The sequence below is a fragment of the Brassica napus genome, chromosome C9 (genome assembly GCF_020379485.1).
Source record: "Brassica napus cultivar Da-Ae chromosome C9, Da-Ae, whole genome shotgun sequence".
In the NCBI taxonomy this organism is placed as follows: Eukaryota; Viridiplantae; Streptophyta; class Magnoliopsida; order Brassicales; family Brassicaceae; genus Brassica; species Brassica napus.
This window is the reverse complement of record NC_063452.1, coordinates 42,614,489-42,635,024: the sequence shown is the minus strand read 5'-3', so window position 1 is coordinate 42,635,024 and position 20,536 is coordinate 42,614,489. Positions and strand designations below refer to the sequence as shown.

General features: G+C 32.9%; 1 non-coding gene and 2 pseudogenes across 1 annotated transcript; 1 reads left to right on the top strand and 2 right to left on the bottom strand.

Moving 5' to 3' along the window:
* Positions 1-1,151: 1,151 nt before the first annotated feature.
* On the bottom strand, positions 1,152-4,411 carry LOC125593014 (annotated as a pseudogene).
* A 3,471-nt stretch (positions 4,412-7,882) lies between these two features.
* Positions 7,883-10,897, bottom strand: LOC106417351 (annotated as a pseudogene).
* An 8,429-nt stretch (positions 10,898-19,326) lies between these two features.
* On the top strand, positions 19,327-19,433 carry LOC125593592. The gene has a single exon (XR_007329494.1). It is a non-coding gene; the product is annotated as a small nucleolar RNA R71 (small nucleolar RNA).
* The last annotated feature ends 1,103 nt before the right edge of the window (positions 19,434-20,536 follow it).

Below are 20,536 nucleotides of genomic sequence, written 5' to 3'. Positions count from 1 at the left end.
CATGAAACATATGAATTTAGATTGAAAGAGTGAGTCACCTTGTGAAAGATGTTCTCTATGTTCCAGATTTGAAAAAAAAATCTACTCGGCATTGGACAACTTCAGAAAAAGTGGTTGGAGATCACGATAAAATCCAAAGAATGTCATCCTTCATAAGGCCTCATCATTCAAAGCAAGATGACATAAAATATAATGTTTGTACTATTTTCGAAGAATGAAAACAATCTGGCGATGATGTGTCTTCAAACTGACGCTCAATAAAAGTTTATGCGTTGGCATCAAAGGTATGGCCACCTTAGTTACTCGGGTTTAAATACATTAAAGAACAAAGAGATGGTGAAGGGCTTGCCGAGCTTTGCTGAAATAGAGGTTGTCTGCTCAGATTTTTTAAAAGGGAAACAGATCCGAGAGATCATTCCAAAGAAATCCATATGGAGAGCATCAGAGAAACTAGAGCTAATTCACGCTGACATATGTGGTCCGATCTCTCCAATGTCTAATGGTGGAAAGAGGTATTTAATATTCCTCTTCGACGATTTGAGTTGAAAGGCGTGGGTGTACTTCTTGGTCTACAAAGCAGATGCGTTTGCCACATTCAAACAATTTAAGAGTGGCATAGAGAAACAGTCGGGTTTGCCCATCAAGTCCTTGAGGATAGACAGGGGTGGAGAATTCACTTCAACTGAATTCAATGAATACTGTAAAGACAATGGGATTAAGAGACAATTAACGACAGCTTACACACCGCAACACAACGGTGTTGTAGAGAGGAATAACAAAACAATAATAAACATGGTAAGAAGCATGTTGGTGGAGAAAACTGTTATGGCCAGTAGCTTTCAACTGGCCTTTTATATTCTGAATCGGTGTCCAACAAGTTCAGTAAATGATGTTACACCAGAGGAAGCATGGAGTGGAATTAAACCATCGGTAGCACACCTGAGAGTCTTCGGCTGCATTGCTCATGCTCATGCTCACATCCCTAATGTACAAAGAACAAAGCTTGAAGACAAGAGTCGTAGATGTGTTCTGTTTGGGTTAAGCGCAGAATCAAAGGGATACAATCTATTTGATCCTATAGGCAAAAGGATTACTGTTAGCATAGATGCGATCTTTGAAGAGGACAAGCAGTGGGATTGAGATACGGCGTCTGAGGAATCGATTCAAATTGATTTGGAATGGGAGAATGAAGAATCACAAGACGATGCAGCTCAAGAGAATGCAGAAGAAGTAATTGACCATGAACCAGAAGATGGAGACAATGAGATCGTGGAGAATCAAAACACTGGTCCTTCTTCACATACTTCTCCAGTGGCTGCTACACGAATTGATGTTCCAGAAAGTTCTAGAGGATCAGGGAGACAAAAAACAAAACCACCAATAAGATTAAGCGATTATGTCACTGGAAATCAATATGAAGATGAAGAAGATGAGCTGGCTCAGTTTGCATTATTTGTGGAATGGATGGTTCAGTTTGCGTTCTTTGCTGGAACAGATCCAGTAAACTTTCGAGGAGGCTGTCCAAAGTGAAAACTGGAAACGAGCTATGGATTCTGAGATAAACGATACATGGACACTAACCGATCTGCCACAAGGAGCTAAGAGCATATGAGTTAAATGGGTTTACAAAACCAAGCTGAATCAACATGAAAAGGTTGAGAAATACAAGGCCAAACTCGTAGCAAAAGGCTATGCTCAAGATCATGGAATCGATTTTGAAGAGGTGTATGCTCATGTTTCACGAATGGAGACAGTCAGAATGATCTTAGCTCTATCAGCTCAAAGAGGTTGGACAGTTTATCAATTGGACGTGAAGTCAGCGTTTCTGCAAGGGTAGCTAACAGAAGAGGTGTTTGTTGAGCAACCAAGGGGAAATGAAAATAACAATGTAGAAAGTAAAGTCTACAAGCTTCATAAAGCCCTTTACGGACTCAAGGCACCGAGTGCCTGGTTCAGCAGGATAGACTCTTACTTTCGAGAGATGGGGTTTGAGTAGAATGCGAGTAAGCAAACTTTATTTACAAAAACCAATGAGCAAGGTAAATCTCTTATCACTAGCTTATGCGTCGATGACTTGATATACAATGGGAAGGATGAAAATATGATGAGAGAGTTCAAGGAATCAATGATGAAAGAGTTTGATATGTCAGGTATTTTCTGGGTCTTGAAGTAATACAGGTTGATGGAGGAATATTTGTGAGCCAGAAAAAGTATATGAATAAAGTGTTGAAGAGGTTTGCAATGGAAGAAAGTAACTCGGTTTTGAATCCAATCATTCATGGGTTCAAAATTCACAAAGACTATGGTGGTGTGAAGTAGACGAATCACTCTACAAGCAGCTGGTTGCAAGCTTGATTTATCTGACTGCGACAAAGCCGGATGTGATGTACTTTGTTAGTCTCATCAGCAAGTACATGTCGAAACCCACTGAAATTCACCTTTCCGCAGCCAATATAATTCTCAGATGCCTACAAGGAACAACTTGATATTGAATCATCTATCAGAAGAAAGGAAACTCAGAGCTTATTGGGTTCACAGTAGAAATTATGCAGGGTGCATAGAGGACATAAAGAGCACGTCGGGGTATGCATTCATCTTGAGCGATGCTGCAGTAGCTTGGTCGTCACGAAAGCAAGCCATCATCACTTTGAGCACAACAGAAGCATTGTTTGTGGCTGATGCTGCAAGTACATGTCAACTGATATGGATGAAGAGGATACTGAAGAGGATTGGCTACGATGAAAGTTCAAGTCCAGAGATATTTTGCGACAACAGCTCAGCCATAAAGTTATCAAAGAATCCGGTGATGCATGGTAAGAGTAAGCATATATATTGATGCGCGTTTTCACTTCTTAAGGGATTTGGTCAATAAAGGAGAAGTGCAGCTAAAATTCTGTGGCACACGCGATCAAGTAGCTGACATATTTACCAAACCACTCAAGTTGGAGGCATTTGAAGAATTCAGAAGGAAGCTAGGAGTGTGTGATGGATCGATTCTAAACTAGTCTAGTTAGGGGAGGGAATGTTCGGTTTTAAGTAGTCTTTGGTCCTATTCTTTAGGAAGTTTGTTGTTTTGATTCAGTCGAATATGGTCATAGTGGTTAGATCACGTTTGCTATTTCTTAGGAGTAGTTGTTATTTCATTTAGAAGGCTATTTAGTCATTGTTTTTTTCTTTTTAATGAATATATCATTTTCCAGAAGTTACATCTTGATATCTACAAGCAAACACTCGGGCACAAATGAAAAACTTATTTGATTTTTCTCCTGGGGATGCTTTTCCTCATCATTTCCCAATTTCTAAGGAGAATGGGAGTATTAAAACACAATGAGAAAGAGGCATGGAATCTACGTAGGTATGAAAAAGGTTGATGATCATTACTAGTTCGAAAGATTTTAGATTCGGGCAGAGCTTACGAAAAGTTGGCAACCGTTGTAAAATAGATGCCCAATTATAACATCCAGGCGGGATATATATATTGTTGTGTTAGAAACTTTTCATCATAGAAAATGAGCAGGAAACTGCGGATATGAATTATTGATGAAACATTTGATTCACCAAAAGCCTTTAAACCAAAGTCTAAAGAAATATCTAGCTTAGCAATAGACTCCATATTCTTCTTTACTATAAAGATTTTTGACAAACCATCATTGATTCTTAAAGAGCATAGTCAAGGAGCATCAATCACAACTCTCGGAACAGAATAAAACTGGAGGGAAAATCTTTGTATCAAACGGAGCCTCTTCAGCGACAGAGAATTCACACAATACACTTTTGGATAATTCCTTATTACATCAATCATTAAGTCTTCTTAGACAGGGCAAAATGATATATGTCTCTCAAAAGTGGTCTCGTTGGGATACACTTTATTGTGTAGATGAATGGTCTTCAAACGAGGTAAGGAAACAGACTACATATCAATCAGGGTTAGCTGAAAGAATTTTAAGAATACCAGTTTCTTACAGACATAAAAGCTTAGGGGCATCACATGAAAAGAACACCCTCCTCCAGTAAGGCAAACTCATAGGAAGTTCTAATGTGAAAGTTCAAATCGATGAATCCAAAGCAACAGACTCCTCCATCTGGTAGATAAAACGATTTTTTTATAACAGCTTATTTTGTGGAGAGAAGAGAAAGTATGGGGCATATCAATGGATCAGGTAATCCACTAATCATACCTTTCTTCAAACTGTGGTTCAACCCTTTGGAACTAGCTTGTTTTGTTTTTCCTCTATCAAACATTTATTTTCAGAAGTAGAAACTAGTCTGCGTAACAAAACTTAAAATAAAAGTTTTAGAGAGAAACCATAGATACATGTGAAGGTAAATAAGCAAACATCCAATTGCAACCAACAGTAATCAAAAATCTCCTTGAGTTCAACTTCCTGAGAGAGAGAGAGAGAGAGAGAGAGAGAGAGAGAGAGAGAGAGAGAGAGAGAGAGAGAGAGAGAGAGAGAGAGAGAGAGAGAGAGAGAGAGATGGTGTGTTTACATTTCTCACTAATGAGTATTTTTATTTGGATTGAAGCCCAACAAGAACATAAAACCATAATTAGTTTGGGTAAATCTACTCTATTAAAGTAGAGTTATATCTTTATCTACTTTAAAAAGTTTGTTATACCAATTCACTACAAATTTAATATATATTACTTAGTATTTAAAGAAAATGTAAAGGATATTATTCTCCTACATCGTAGATTTTGTGACCGTTATCTTAATGATAACTTGGTGAATATTATATATTTAACTTGTAAATACATTTATTTGAAAATATATATAATTGGTTTACATAATCTTAAGTATATATATATATTATATATTTATTGTAAACATATCTAGATAAGTTTTCGCATCTAAATATATGCATAATATTTTGGGATCCCGTATTTTATTTGAAATACAAAATGTTGTTATAAAAATAGAAGAATAGTAGAACATATGAAAATTTTAAAAAATAGACTATGAAAACAATATAGTGATAAAGGTTTAATTATTTTAACTAAAAATTAAATTTTCACCTATATTTTAGTTATATTATATAAAATATTAATTTTTTAATAATAAAATTAGTTATATTACTATTAATTTAAATTTTGTAATAAAAATAACAATATTCGCGCATCTGCGACTTGACATGTCTATAAATAAATATAGTTTATTAATTTTTATTTAAACATTTTCTATTCTTTATTAATTGTTCTCAACATTTTGTTTTTGCAAGTCAAAGTTGTACACACAAAAAGACTCATTTATATCCAGTGCAAAATAGTTGTATGCTGTTATTTATATTTCAGTATAAGCTTTTTAAAAACTGTTTCGAGATCAGCCAAGACTCGTACATTAGTACGTTTAGGCTTTTCATGTATTGTTCTTTGATTCATATTCATGATCCAGGGAGATACTCAAATACAAGCTTCTGCAAGACTATAACATTTAAAATATATATAAAAAAAAACTAGAACATTTTTCCATGACTTAGATACAAATATTAAAATGAGGTTACTATTGCCAACAACATGTCAACAAAAACAAAAACAAAATGCATATACGGATTCATAACGTACCAAATCAGAATTAAGGGAAAAACAAACTCATAAATGAACTTTCAGTTCGACACACAAATAGAAGAACATACTTTGTTTCATAAGTATCAAATCCAAGCTTATACGAAAACGTAAGTATCAAAATTAAAGTTGTGGCTAAAAAGCCTGAAATAACCTCACATGTTTGGGTTAATTTGTGAACTAGCCATATATTGAATGTAAATTAAGTAATTAGCTTTGATTTTGACATAATCTATTATCTAACATTTATACAATAAACTACCTGGTTTTATCCTTTATTTTTGCAGGTACCAGCTAAAAAGGTGGAAAAGAATAATGTGGCCGGTAGAAAGAAGAGTCATCCACGTATACTTTTATTAACCACATAGATATCCACCGAGTTCTATTCTATATAAAATAGTATAAAATTATAACTTTATCTACAAACCTTAAATATAAACATATCCCAAATACAATCCTTAGATATTAAAACTTATTCCAATCCCACCCAACCTCTATACTAAACTCTAAACTCTAATATTAAAAACCATAAACTCAAATCTAAACCATAAACCCAAATATAAACCATAACTCCAAATATAAACACAAAATCCAAATAGAATTGAACAAAAAAATAACATATTACATATTTGTGAAATTATAAAATATCTATAATTGCATGGAAGAAGTTAATACTGACTTCAATCATACTCCTTCACCTTCTAAATACTAAACCTTAAACTCTAATCACTCAACTCTTACCCAAATATAAATCCTAAACCCCTAAATACTAACCCAATCCTAATCACACCTCAACCCCTAAATCATAAACCCTAAACTCTAATCACTAAACTTAACCAAAATATGAACCCTAAACTCAAATATCAAAATTTAAACCTTAACCAATGTTAACCCCAATATTTCATAAACTAAACATAAATTTTAAAAGGCCAGTAAGATTCATTACCATTCTATATGAGGCATATAGAATAGAAATGGTAAAAATGTAGTTGCAATCTAAAGATCATCTTAACATATTTTTCAAATGCTGATATGGTCATGCCTTCATGGAAGGTGGTAATGTTTGCCTCAATGCCAACTTCAATCGTACATAAACTAAACTCTATCAACTGTAACTAAACCCTACATAAAAATATAAACCATAATCCAATGTCAACTCCAATATTCCATAAACTAAACCCTAGCCACTAATTACTAACCCTATATAGAAATATAAACCCTAATCCAATGTCAACCCCAATCTTTCATAAACTAAACCCCCAAGTAACATGCGTTTACATTCTACATGAGCCTATAGAATAGAAAATGTGACAAATGATATAGCACAGTACATATATATATTGTTCAAATTTTGAAGTGTCTATGATTGTAGGGATAGAGGTAATGCTTACACCAAATTCAGATTCTTTTGGCAAAAGAAACGAAGATTAACGGCATTAGAGAAAAGAGGTGGAAGAGATAACATCATATATGTATCATTCCTATTCAATGTCACATTGTATTCTGTTTTATTTGATATAATAATAAATTTTATTCCATTTACGTTCAATATATTATTTCTCTTTACAAAATCATATACAGACTAATATAAACCACATATAAACACCAATACAAAACTCATATCGATAGAACATGAAACAACAACAAACAAGATTGAACCATCTCTTTCAAGCATCGAATGAAATATAACTTACTATATGGTACATTATATATTAATAAACATGGCAAATAAGAGAAGAGCCAAATTTGAAAGAAAAACAATATGTTCCATTTCATAAAATAGTATAGAAGTATTATTACCCTTCCAATTCATCCATGACAAACCTGAAATACAAAATGAAAATGAAGACACACATTAGTTTACAAGTTGGAAGGAAATTACAGCATATGAGATAGGCTACTAGTATATGCATTACTTTATGCTTAAGTTAAATGTTTAGTTGTGTCTATTCCAAATAGCCTATGCGAGTAAAGAAGTAACATGTGCAATTAGAATTGAACCATCTGATATAATATATAATTTATAGATATGGAGTGGAATAGATGGTCTGATGGAATGGAAAGTGAATAGTATATTAGTTCTGATATGATTCTTCAGAAATAGCAGAGGAATGGAATGACACATAACTAGTCTCTAAAACTAAAATTTTCCATTTCAAATAGCACAGATTCCATAAGTTATTCTATTTCACACAAAACTAAACTTGTTTTATCGCAAAAGGGACTTTTCATTCCAAAATCACGATCCCCCCCCCTTTGAAGTGAGAAAATTTCAACCCTAAATCAATTTGTTTACCTCAGCTTACCAGATCGGGCATGTAACAGAAACAATAAGTTAGATTTATCAACTTAGAATACAGTAGGTTCGAATCTATTCCAAATAGGAGAGCTAACATAGAAATAATAGAATCTATGGCAAAAAATAGAGAACTTACAATAATACAACAGAACTCACCGTAATCGCCTATACGAAGGAGATCAGAGAAGAATCAACTTGGTGAAGTTGGAGAGGAAGGGTCTGTTACTAACCGCTGCTACAACTTTAATGCCGTCCGATGTCGGATGATGGCACAAGTGGAGAAAGTACACAATTGGAATGGGAGTAAGAAGGAGATGACAAAAGCAGGTGGAGGCGACGCTGTGGAGAGAAAGATGTGAAGTCGAGTAGGCCACAATTTATTTTTGTGTGATTAATAAGTAATATTTTTAATTTTTTTGAGCAGGTTTCGCCGGTTGATAGAAGGGGTATTACAGTATTAATATATATATATAACAGCGTGTATAAGTCTAATAGGTAAAACGGCTAATATGTGAATTAGGCTTTTTTTTATGGTCATATGACCCAATTTCCCAAGAATCTTGGTATTGCAAGGAGTTCCTGGAGGATGACATGCTTTGATTTTTTCCTATTGTGGTTCTTAAACCTTAGATTCAATTTCTCCAGGACTCTTGAATTCTTCAGAAAGTATCTTACTAGCTCTATTTCTCCTTCATATCCCAAGATCGGACTTTTCAACTCAACAAACTTAAGCGATGATATCAAACAAGGAGGCACGGATGAAAACATCACCGTCGGCTCTCCATTCTTCCTATGACGATCATCAACCAATTCCTGTGAGAGTAAGAAAAAGCAAAGGAAAACAAGTTAAGTAGATGCATATAGACAATCTTCACAAACAATATTATAAAAGAGGTTAGAGCTATTCATCACCAAGATGAGAGATTTTAGCTTTGGGCAGCTCCTAAGAATTCTTGGCAACATTTTCAGATCGAACATAGAAAAGCTAGCGCTCAACTGGGATAGGTAACTAAATTGGAGCTGAGGTTCTAATTTCTCAATGACCTGATAGCAAAAGTAAGAGACAGCATTAGTTAATGAAACAAAAAAAACTTATGGAGAGAATTTTATATACTCGGATATTTGCAAATGTATATATATACCTTAACAGTAGCATGACTAATGGCTAGACACCTGGCCCTTGAAATACTGGCGAAGAAATTGTGAACCACGCTTCTCTTGGATGAATCATTTGCATCGAAAACATCAATCGTAATAAAGGGAATATCAATATCTATCTTGGGAGTTAAACCTAGATTGATAATTTTCAAGTTATTTGTTAGGTAACACTTAATCATCAAAATCTCGAGAAGAGGAGCATCAATAACAACTCCATTTTGTTCATCAAATCGTATAAACTGATTTATATAGATTCTCTTCAGTGTCTGTGAGCACACTATCAAAACATTTGAGTTATTCGTCGGAGCTCTTATGACGGTTAAATATTCCAAAACTGGAGAGCCAGAGATAAGTTTCACAAAAGTGGCTTCATTGGGATATTTAACATATTCTAACTGCATGATCTTCAGACAAGGTAAGGAAACAACCCCCGGATCATTACCCTATGCCCCAAAGAGACGTAAGTGTACCAGTGTTGCACATGTATACAAGTTCAGAGGTATCTGAACTGGGACCTTGTATAAGCATGAAAAATGAACATCGAGATGTTGAATATTATGAGTGATAGCAGAATCTATCCAAGGGGTGAGATAAGTAGTATCATCAACACCAACAGGCGTGCGAATACTTAACCTGAGTTTGCTTATCCATGATGCCTTGTGTTTATCGAAGAACATGTTGGTACAACTTACAAAGGCATCGAAACTGGAGAATGAGTGACAGTCTAAGTCCATATCAAGAACATGTTCTTATAACATCCAATGTAGTAAGATGAGTAAGGATGTGAGATATCAAATCATCAGGTAATGGCTTATCCTATCTTCATGCGACCCGTTGTCACAAGTCTTGGGTTTCTTCTTTCTACCCACCATTTGTTTCTCTTCAAATTAAAACACAACTATAGAATCTGCATCAGAAAATGTAAGACTTGAAGTTTATAGAAAGGACTATGTGGTTTTGGAGGAAATAGGAACATGTCTTCCAAGCAATATAAGCAAAGTTTTTAACTGAGCCAAAAGAAATCCTGATACAGCGATCAAGAAGAATTAAGGACACGGTAAGATAAATGATTCCAAAATCATAATTAGAGAACAAGAAAGAGAGGGAAACAAATCTGAAAAAATCCGCAACAAATAAGATCCGGCTAGGTTTTCTGAAGACTATACTAAAGCTTAAGAAGAGAAAAAGAACCGTAAGAACAAACCATAATATGGACGGGACTTAAACCTCTTCTTCTTCCTCCACGATCATGAGCATGATTTTTTCATATTTGTCTGATATATATATATGTGTGTGTGTGTTCAATTCTTTTTTCATATGACTGTGTTTTATAGATGACTGTATCGGGATTAACTCATTTCATTTGTGGATTACATTGCAACACATGTCCGTAGGTACGGACATCCACTATATCAAACAACATTACTTATGAGTTAAGTATAGTTAATATAAGAAAAAAGAAAGAAAGTTTGACCTTTTAAAAAATTCTAAATATACAAATAACATTGCCGTAGAAAGAAAATTTACATTGACTTGAGTTAAATACTTTTAATATGAAGAGAAAATGGGATATTTAAAAGACATTAAATTAAATATATAAATAAAATTGCCACAGAAAGCAAATTTACATTGACTGGCATCGTAATTTCATTAAAGTAAAAAATGAAATTGCCTACTTCTAGAATTTGACATATTTCTTGCGTTTCATATTAATTGTCGTTTAATTTTGTACACATATAAAAAACATTTGTTTTTATATATTTTCTAAATAAAAACACATTATCTATTCATCTAATCGCATTTGAACTAATAAAAAATAGTTTGGATGATAAATTCATATACCATATAAAGTTAATAAATTTTCTATTGAAATTCTAAAACAATATGTATTTTAAAACAAAAATTTTATTTTATAACGACAATTAAAATGAAACGAAAAAATAATGAACTTCATATAATCGAGTTTCCCAAAGAGAGTCAAACTCATTAAAAGGTACCTTACTAGCTCCAGCTCTGAAGCATATCCAAAGAGGCTAGGTTTAAGATCAAAAGCTTTGAAAGAGGATAACAATCACTCAGACACATAGAAACTGATTTGATTCATCCTTTCCGAATATTTGAGAATTTGATATTCATCTTCCTATTTTTAAATAAAAGAGAATGAAACAAAAATTATGAAATTATGAGCAATAAACCCTTCGTGTATATGAGAAAATCATAATTAGGATTTACATAAACTAAATTTAGGGATTTCAGATTTTGGCAATTCTCAAGAAAAATTGACAAACTATTCGAAAGGAAAGAGGGCGGGTAACGTATAACTGACACAATCAACCAAATCGAGGTAGTCTTAAAAAAAAAGAGTATTGTCAAATATCCAGGAACCAAACATAAAAAAATAGGTGAGATACTTATGATAAAAAAAATTACATATATTTAAGCTATAGTTGGTAGGGTTGACGAACTATTTTTTTCATAAAAACTATAATATAATACTATATGTTTTTCAAACTATCGTCCCATTCTATATCTATGGATTGAAAGTTTGAGACCCATCAATTAAATAGTTACTTGAAAGTTCCTCATGAGTCCCGCATAACAAAAGTTAAATACTTATTTCTCCTCGGGGTATATAGATGCCATTTCAAAATTTTTTGGTAAAATGCCATTTCAAATTGTTAGAAAGATCCCTGAATATAAAGTTCACGTAACAGATGTCATTTCTAGACTTCTACTCACATACTTATTTGGGACGATGGTGTTTTTCAATCCAAACAATAGTGCTTTTATACATATACAACAAGAAAATCACTACAAGAAAATAAGTATATTGTGACAAAATATTTTGTGGTAATGAAAAAAATTTCGTAACAATAACGACCTTGTGACGAATTAGTGACCAAATGTTCAAAGTTGAAACACGGTCGTCACAAAAAAAAATTCTGTAGTAAAAACGTCACAGCTTTTGTGACAAATATTTAGTAACCATTTAGTCATAAATAGTAATTGTAGAGAAAGTGAGAAACTGTTACAATTACTGACTAACCAAATTGTCTTAAACTATTGTAATTTGTCGCTTTTATTATGTCTATAAATTTGTCACTAATTTATAATAAATACATTATCATAAGTGTCACTAATATCTTCTATATACTAAATCACAACTCAACTTGCCAATCAAATTTTGCAATATAATCGTTTTTAAAAAATAAAAAAAGAATTATTAAAATAAGATAATACCAAAAATAACTGTTTCCCACTGCCCACAATCATCCTCCTTGCTTTACAAACTTTTCTTTTACATAATCTTATATATTTATAAAATTCAATAGACAAAAATGGCAGTTTATAATCTGTTTTCAGTTTAAATAACACAACTAGAGTTTGATCCGCTCGTCCGAACGGGTGTTTGTTTTTGTTTTTACAATTAATGATATATATTTTAACATTTACCATATAACTAATTATATATTATTATGTTTCCCAAAAATATGGTGTGAATGCGATAATTTAATTTTTTTTTTCAAATTGTCATTTGTATCACATTTTCTTATAATTATACTTATTTTATTAATTTTGAGCTAGAGTTTTAAATTAGAGAATATGTTACATTTTTGAATATTATTTGTATGAGTAATTTATATGTTAATAAATTTGGTACTTGGATGTATAATTAAATTTTAGATTATTAGCAAACACACAAGTAATTAATTATGTAGAAAATTTATTTTGATTAATATTTAAAAATCATGTACACTAACAATCATGTACACTAATAAATTAGGTTACAATAATTTGAGAATGATATTTGATCTAAAAACATATGAAAATATAAACTATTAAAACTGAAATACATTTTGTACTTAAACCTGATTTTTGCTAAATAATTACCAATTCATGCCACTGGGTTAAAACACCGCCGTTTGTGAAATAACTGAACCATATTATGACCGAACCATTTCTAAACCATACATTACTAAACCATCTAAGTAAATTTGATGTTGATAGTTACATCCATGTTCTACGTTGGCGGCCAACCACCCGAAATGGCCCTAATCGTTGATAAAATTGAATTTTTCAAAAAAAATTCATTTTTGTTTCGTTTTGTGTTAACAACCTGTGTATTTTAATAGGAACTGTATAACTTTGATAAGCGTAAGTAATAAAAGGATAAAGTTGTGTGTAAATGGGTGAAAAAAACTTTGAAGAAATGGAGGCGTCGTTTTTGCAGATTTTAGGTTAGGAAGAAGATAATTGAAAAATACAATTTTGCCCTTCTTTAAAAGGAAAAAAATAAAAAAAAACAAAAAAAACTAATGGGTATTGAACCTGCGTTCTCACAGAAAGACAGATAGGACATTTACCAACTGAGACATCACAAAACTTTGTAGTTCCTACGCAACACTAATATTTATATCAGTAGATACATAATATGCTTAACTAATCCCCGATTAATATATATTGTGTAAATACAATACCACATAATTCCCATCAATTATATATCTTGATTAAGAAAGCCTGTATGTATTGGTTTCTCGGTTTTATATCATGGTTAGTATCATGATATATATTATGATTGATATTAAGACTAACATAAACAATATCATTGGATGCAGAACATCCTAAAATGTCTAAGACGATGACTTTTACTCCTCTCTCAAAACTCATAACTTTTAAATCAAACTGACGAGTTCAAGTTATGCATCACTCATGCAAGTAAAAACCAAACATCTAAACTTAAATCATGGTTCTTTCAATCTTATAACTTATTCTAGATGATCCTACTTTACTTTCATCTTACAAAATTGTTATGGTAGATAAGTAATTACTAACCGTTTTATAAGTTTGTTATTTGTGAAGGTTGTTGTATTCTTTTACAGTTCGATTACTGGAACTTAGTTCTCACAACGTCCAATATCATGTAAAATTTTTAAAAAGGATAATATTACTATACGAGGATTGTATAAAAAGATCAACAACATTTTAAAAAATAAGAATAGTCGAAGACAATCATATCCAACTAAGAACACATACAGATAACTTTGAGTAACTTGATTAGTTTCATATTTATAAAATACTATGATTTGATTGATTTCAGTTATATGTGAATCATTTCTAAATGTTTAATTGTAATCTTATGGTCAGGACTTTATATTTTATATACGAATCATATTGTCAAACAAGATATCAACATAAGCCCAAATTATAATTGTAATCTTAATTTTTTTTTTTGGTGATTTCTTCTTGCGTTTAGAAAATCGTTTAAGAATTTATATTACATATTATTAATAAAAAACTTTTTCTTAAGTTCTGTAAAAATAATTAATTCACTAAAGTAATATAGATTTTGTCACTGAAAATCAGTAATTTTTTTCATATTATTATTTAATACTATATATTAAAAATTTCAATATAACTAATAGATTATGAGGAATATATGATATAACCGCCAATTATAAACACAAAATAATATGACCATTTACATTGTAAAATATGTTTTGTAAATATAATAATATGCAATTCATATTATGTTGAAACATCTAAAATATATAACAAAAAAAAAAGTGAACGTGAAAAAAATACACTACTTGGGCGGGCGTGCGGGTCAAAGGATAGTTGGTCTTAAATAAATATGTAAACCCATTCAATAATTCGTGTTTTAGATATAGTTATATAACTATCTATATATTGGGATATTTTGTAAACTTTATTTTGAGGAATAATAGAAGACATGTATTTTAATTAATTAATGTACATTCCTTTTAGATTAAATCAACATAATAAACAGAATATTCTTATTTCTAAGCTAAGCCAAACATTATTTGCAAGTGTGAATGTGGATTGTGTTAGTTGTATTCTTAGATGATTGCGTAAAATAAGAATTGTTTTAGGAATGTTATCAATGTTTGGAATCGATGAAGTTCAATTGGTTTTCATTTGCACGAGAAATATCTAATGACTAGATTAAGATCCGCGCCTTGCGCGGGATAGACATTATATATATAAATTATTTTATGTATTATATGTTCTTACATATTATGAAATAATAAATATATATAGAATAATTAAAAGTTAGTAACTATTACATATATAATTAAATTGGTGCGAACGTATAAATCAATTTTATTAATCCAAACATTTTTTTAAAAAAAAATTGATAGGATATGTAATTAAATTTAAATGATATTAACATACATAGTATATTTTTAATATTAATGTCTATTTTTTTTAAATGATGCTTTCTACTCATATATTTTGTTTATCATGTGTATTTTTAATAGCAAAAATTTTAAATTACTGATAACAAAATTTTCATTGTGAGATTAATAATTTTAGTAATTTAATAATTTTAGTAATTGATAATTTAAAAAAATTTATCAATGTTAGTTCAAAACTTTTATCAAAAAAAAATTATTCAAAGTAAATTTTGAAACTAAAATATTTATTTATTATTACGGTGTATAGTTTAATTTAGAATGATATATATACATATATATTATAAATCTTAATGATTAATTAAATTAGAATTTTACCTATATGATTTTATAATCATTTTTACTTTGTCATAACAAAAATTTTAAACCTGGATCGCAAAATTTGAATGTGACACTTTTAACAATTTTAGTAATTTATAGTCATTTTTTTAAATTTAAAATATAAAATATACAGAAAAATCTAAATTTTTATAATATGGTTATTGTGTTTTTTAAAAAAAATATTTTAATAATTTTAAATTAAACAAATTTGATAGAAGATACATTTTTTTTATCAGATCTTTATTATTCAAAATCATTAATTGTCATATATATTTTACCCACATTAGGCAATTCCGTAATCTTTATTTAAGGAAATAATAAATGACATTAATAATGAATTTATGGTTAGTTTAATAAAAAGCTTATTATATAATTAGATGGACCAACCTATTTCTCTAATAATTCTAAGAATCATTCTAGTGATGACATGTGGTTACAAAAAGAAGTTGTAATGTTTCACAAATAATATATAGGGGATAATAATACCCGAAGTTATTATTTTCAATATATTTTCAATTTTATACATGCTATATGAGTCATAATATATACCATGATATTAACCATACTCGGTTCATAACAAAAACCGAGTACACAAAACTATAAATGTAAACACTACTTAGATGAGAAACAGTTCCTTGATAATTACATAATTTCTTAATAATGATATATATTGGACTGAAATTCCATGGTTAAGTATTTACACAATTTGTTTTTTATGTAGCGAACCGAACTATGTATAATTTGGTTTTAATTCTGTAGACCAAAATTTAACCAATGAATATTTTTTACCCAAACATGTTTGTTTTGATTTCTGCATACCAAATTAAACCGATGCATTTATTATTTAATAATCCACATGATAAAAGGTTTTTTGTTATTTAAGTTTAAGTACACGTAGATTTACTAGGCGAGTTAGTTAAGTTATAAAACACAATGTATAAGCTCAGTGGCATTCCATGGTAAATATTAAGAAAAAGTCAGGTTTAAGTATACTCCTTCAAACTTGTTCTTTACTTGTCTTCAAATGAACTTTCAAGAACTCATAGGGATGAGAGGTTTGAAGCTGGAAGCTCATAGCCAAACACTTCTTGTTAAACTCTAGCTTCTCTAGGCCTATCAATACTCTTATGTCTTTACACAGGTCGCAATGCTCATCAAGCAACAAATACCTTCACCCAACTCTCACATTTATTCACACGCACACACACAAGGTGAATTCTTACAAATGGGCACATGATCTCAATCATTTGGCTTGGTGAGTGAAATTGGTCTAATGTGAAGCAAAGGGTTTTCAAATGCATATTTTGTGGTGACTCACACTCAAAAATAGGAGCAAGAACATTATGCAAAATTTATCTAAGAAAAGGAGCAATTCATGCATACAATGATTTGTTCTCATCATTCTACCCCTTTCCTAAATACCTTTAAACTCTATCTCTTTTCTTGGTGGTAATCTCAACCATTTTTCATCCCAAACACCCCAAAGACCACACTCTCATCTCTCACCCAATGAACACTTTTCTTTCACTTATCTTAACCAACTAGGAATTCTTTATTTTCTTATTCACTAAGCTCTTCTTTTTCTTTTCTTTTCCACGCTCTTTTCATGTTTCTTTTCTTTTGATTCTAAAGGCGATTCTACTTATAAACTTTAGAGTTTTTTTTTTTTCATATCCCAAGTGGTTTTCTTTCTTTTTCTCACTCTTTTGGTTCATTTCTTCCACTTTCCTCTCATATCCCAATCCCAAGATCAAAATCAAGCTCACAAACCCAACAACCATCCTAAGTGCCAGCTCAAATGAGAGAGAGGCTCTTGAAGCTTGGTTGGATCATCTTGGAGTTGATGAGTCCTTGTGGCCTTCTTGTCATGAGAAGTCTTTGTGGCTCGACTCACCTCCTCCTTTTTAGCACTTTTCAAGTGCTCATCACATATCTCTTTAGAGGACTCTCCATCAAGACTTTCTTTCTTACTAACAACCACTGCATCCTTGATCTTCTCAATGTAGGGGTCTCCACAAGTGATGGTTCCACAATACTCAACATCCAGTGGAGACTGTATTGGGTAAGAGACAGCTTTGTTTACATTGAGGAGTGTGACCTTCTTGTTGGCAAAATCGATGCAAGCACCCACAGTAGTAAGGAATTGTGTGCCCAGGATCAATGGAACTCTCTTTCCAGTTGCCATCTTCAAGACAGTGAGCTCTATAGGGATGGTGTAAGATCCAATCTTCAAAGAAAAGTCCTTGATGAGACCAATAGGGGTAGTAGAAGAGGAATCCCCAAACGTGAGAGAGGAAGTATCTAGCTCCATGTGTTCAATCTCAAGACTCTTCACCATCTCCATTGAGATCACATTCACACTTGCACCAGAATCAACAAGAGCATCATCAAAGGTGAGCTTACCAAGGGAGCAAGACAAGGTGAACTTCCCTTGGGATTCTAGTTTAGGGAGAGACTTTGGTGTGACTGGTGGATCAAGTTTCAAAGTTGAGATGTTGAGAAGCTCTGCTACTTCTGCTTGGTGGTCTACAATGTCCTTGATGAGCATCATTTGGACATGAGCCTCACGCATACCCGAAATCGCTGGAAGCTTAAGTCCAATATCACTTAGGTTTTTTCTGAACTTGGAAATCACCTTCTTCTGAGCTTTGGTGAGGACCCTTTGTGGAAATGGGAGTTTGTCATAGGGTGACTGCTCAACCTTAGTGGTGTCCTCCGGCTTGACCTCTTTCAGTTTCTGGTCAGCTCTCTTCGCAACTGGTTTCTCAGCCATGGGTTCATCTCCCTTCAAAATCTTTGCTTCAAGCATTTTGTCAGCTTCCTTCACAATCTTTGCCTCAGCTGTTGCTACAATCAGATGCTCAACCTGTTCAATCTCAGTTCCAAACACCAATCTTTTAATTTCATCTACCTCTTTCTTGTGGGTACTCAATTCAATCCCTGAAGAAGTAGTAGAGAGGACAACATTGCAATACTCCTTGGGATTTTGTTTAGATTTTCCAGGTAGAGACCCTTGCTGGCGATTCTGGTGAGTGGTCATGGAAGCAAACTGGTTTTCCAAATCCCTGAACTTGTTGTTGAGCTCATTGTAACTTTCATCAATCTTGGAGTGAAAGTTCTTCAACTCATATCCAACCTGCTTCTCACTTCTAGTCGGAGACTCCAAGATCTGTTTCAGTAGAACACCAGTGCTGCTTTCCTGAGGAGTAGAGGTAGAAGGATTAGCTTGTTGTTGAGAAGACTGGTTCCCTTTGTTGGAGAAACCAGGAGGAGGGTTTTGCTGAGGCTGATAGTTGCCTTGCTGGTTGTTCCTAGGCTGATAACGACTCTGTTGGTTGTTAGGATAGGATTTATGTTGGTAGTTGTTGTACTGAAAGTTGGGCTCTTTCTTGTACCAACTGCCATTGTTGTTGATGAAACACAGCTCTTCTTGACCTTCCAAACCCTCAACCTCATTGACAACAGGTGGTGTCTCTTGGTTTGGGTTACCAACAAAGTTCAGCTGCTCTTGGGTAGATTTATCAGCAATGAGTATGTCTATCCTATCCTTTAGAGCCTTTAACTCCTTCCTCGTTTGCTTGTCATCTGTTCTACTGCCTCTGTCGTGGTCTCCACTGTAGACTGCGTCACTCTTTACCATGTTGTCAACCAGCTCCTCTGCATCTTCCTCAGTTCTTCCCAAGAAGAACTCATTGCTAGCTGTATCTAATCTGGCTCTGTACTTAGGAAGAGCACCCCTGTAGAATGTGCTCAGCAAGCTTTCCTTAGAGAAACCATGGTGTGGGCATTGAGCTTGGTAGCCTTTGAATCTCTCCCAGACTTCACTGAATCCTTCCAAGTTCTTCTGTTGAAAGCTGGAAATCTCATTTCTCAGCTTAGCAGTTCTTGAAGTAGAGAAGAACTTCTCCAAAAATGCTTTCTTGCAGTCATCCCAGGTGGTGATAGAGTCGCTGGGTAGAGACTTCTCCCACTGACGTGTCTTATCCCCCAAAGAGAAAGGGAATAACTTGAGCTTTAAGGCGTCCTCTGACACACCATTGATTTTTGACAACCCACAGTAGCTGTCGAACATGTCCAAGTGATCAAATGGGTTCTCTAAAGCCAAGCCATGATACTTGTTATTTTCGATCACGTTGAGGAGTCCTGATTTGATCTCAAAGTTGTTAGCTGCCACGGCCGATGCTCGGAATCCCAGTCTATGACCATGAATGTTGGGGCGGTCATAAGTGCCAATGGGTCGAGCTGGTCGCTGTGGGTGTTCTAGCCCTTGCGGTTGATCTGCCATATCAATATCCAATCTCTGCAAGTGAGCCTGTTGCTCTTCTTCTCTTCTCGCTCTAGCACACTCTCTCTCTAAAGCTCTGATGTCTGCAACTCTTAGAACTAGGTTTGATGGACCCCTGCTCCTCAAGTTCATACACCTGAAAGTTAAAGGGAGGTGAAGAAGGAGAATCAGTAACAAAAGAAAATAAAAATGACTTAGTCTCAAGCAAGTGACTAAATCTCAATGTTGAAATCTACTCAGAATTTGGCAACGGCGCCAATTTGATGGTAGGAGTTTTCAATGCTCCTAAGACAAATGATGTAGTATAAAAGATTGTCGAACCAATTCTAAGGGATTTCAAAGCACCGAGAATGCAAGTACGTACTTAATCTAAGTGCAATCGATAATTTGGATGGTTTTAAACTACTACTAATAATAGAATGCAATAATAGAACAATAAAACAATAAACGAAGTGACTTTCTTTGGTTATGATAAAAGAGAACTCATGGGTATAGGAATTAGACCTTGGGTGATCAAGTTTCGAACTAAGAATGGCATATGATCAATCAAAATATCAACCTTAAGCTTAGACACAATCTTAAACAAACTCTATGTCTAGATGAATGTTCATTTACTAACATATTTTAAACATCATATGTCTCTGGTTGAATAATATGAAAGCAATCATTACTAACAAGTCTATTGGCTATCTTAA